At 39.6% G+C, this 2,093-nt stretch overlaps 1 protein-coding gene across 1 annotated transcript in view; it reads left to right on the top strand.

The window, feature by feature from the left end:
* Nucleotides 1-1,467: 1,467 nt before the first annotated feature.
* The window catches only part of LOC116396976 (ATP-sensitive inward rectifier potassium channel 12-like), a 9,434-nt gene continuing 8,808 nt past the window's right edge, over nt 1,468-2,093 (top strand). The window contains exon 1 of the mRNA XM_031872037.1: nt 1,468-1,705. The gene's annotated coding sequence lies outside the window, so the exon portion shown is untranslated. The remainder of the gene's footprint in view (nt 1,706-2,093) is intronic.

Here is a 2,093-nt window from a genome sequence, read left to right as displayed (position 1 = left end):
ACTGCTCTCTCAAATTACTTGCAAACTAGAAAGCAGCAGCCAGTAGAGTGCAGATGTCTGCAACTACCACTGTGTGATTGAATAAATACAACCCAGTTGGCTAACCCCCCGTCTAGACACCAATGGACTGTAAGGCATCGTAATACAAACTTGGAAAAAAAACGGTGATGTATTCAGGGAATTGGTTCAAAGCTGATGTATTAGACACACCATAGGATCCTGCCAAAAACAAAATTAATCTCACCAAGCTGTCTGCTCGCCTAGCAGTGTCCGGATATCGGCGATGTACTCAGCAGTATGTATACTGGTAGTTCTGTTAGCTGTTAGCCAAACACATCGCAAACTGTCATCATCCAACTGTGTCTCTGCAGAGTAGTGGATGGCCCCTAACGGCCGGGGGCCGGTTAAGAGTGGTGAGTGAGGAGTAAGCAGGTATTCAATGGCAGTATAAAACAGGCAATAAAAAGTATTTTGAGTAACTGCAACCACAAGGGGTTCTTGAGCATGCAGCCATAACTGGCTACCCAAAATATTATGCAGTTTGCTGCAGCAGAATGCAAGATTATCCATGGACAGACACAGAGGTGCACACTCACTCACTCAGTCACTAACTCACTCACTCAGCCTAACTCACGGACACATGCACTCACGCAACCAATTGCGTTTTTATGTAATCGGGCTCAGCAAGGATATCAATTTGTTTCAAGTCAAAAGTCATTGGTGTTTAAGGGGAACTCCTCCAATTGTACTCTTGAAGTTCAGTTTACTGATCAAAGAGAGGACCGCACCGTTATATCATGTCAGCTCTAGAGGTTTCTACAGTCTAAAGAATAAAAAAAACCTGTGGTGTAATCAGGGTTATCTCTGCTCTGGTGTGGAGATTTCTAATCTCGTCTAATAGAACATGGGGTGCGTTATGGGAAATGTAGGATCCATCGTTTTTTGGAACTTAAATGCAGCTTTTGATACTTTTTTCTCTCTGTGTTTTCTTTAGTTTCCAAAATGTGAAAACCAGTAAGTACTGTATAATCTTCCTATTTTAAGCAAAAAGAGATAAAAATACATTCAAGATCACTGTAAACTTACTGTAGGTGCCACAGTTATGCAAATTCTATTTAATAATCCAATATGAGACCAAAAGAACCCCCATATAGTCAATACAAACACACTGTAAAATGCCTCAGAAACACTCCCACTGAGTCTCTACAGAAATCTTGTAGGATTACAAAAGTCTTCACGGGTGTGTTTTTGTTGGATGTCAGTGCAAGTCTGAGTGGGCTAAAGTCTAAATCATACAATCCACATCTCCACACTCTGGGGAAAACAATAGCATATATACAGTATGTATATATGTATATAAATAGGAACATAATCAGAGCTCTCTCTCTCTCCCTCTCTTTCTCGCTGTCTCTCTCCCACACACACACACACACACACACACACACACACATACACAGTGGCAGGGATCGGAGCAGATGCACAACCACCAGGCGGGAGCAGCTCTGTTCAGCTACTATGGAGCTCCGACTGGAGACATGTACAAGTTTGTGTAACAGAAATCTTGGAGCGCATTTATGAAAACACAGTTTGTTTATTGAAGGAAAAACCGAGGAAGCAAAGAAGAGAGGAACAACTGAAGCATCTTTTTTTATGAGGATGAAACCGATGTTAGTCTTCGAGTGATTCAGTCTACAGTAACACCAAGGTAAGAGTTTATAGCTTTATGTTCTTATTTTTATTATCGGTAATGTCTGTTGGCTTTTCTGGGAAGATTTGAAAAAAATGTAAAGCCCAAAAATGCTTTTTATTTTTATATTTTGTGATGATCAAGAATTTTAACTTGTTTACTTTCCTGACACCACTTAAAAATCTTCAAATTAAAAAAACTTCATATTAAAAAAGTTCCACATTGGTAAGTCCTGTGTTAGTTTGTCTGTCCCTAACTTATTCTAACTACACAAAAAACAACAATCAATACTTTGATAAACCATTCATGTGGCCGAGTAAGTGGACTGTAAAATATTTGGGGAGCGTAAACCGATAGAGGAAAAGATTTTAAAGGCCAAAATCATTTTTCAAGGTTAGGGTAATAC

Source organism: Anarrhichthys ocellatus, unplaced genomic scaffold, assembly GCF_004355925.1.
Source record: "Anarrhichthys ocellatus isolate YVR2014 unplaced genomic scaffold, GSC_Weel_1.0 scaffold61, whole genome shotgun sequence".
NCBI classification, from domain to species: domain Eukaryota; kingdom Metazoa; phylum Chordata; class Actinopteri; order Perciformes; family Anarhichadidae; genus Anarrhichthys; species Anarrhichthys ocellatus.
This window is presented reverse-complemented; position numbering and strand designations above follow the sequence as displayed.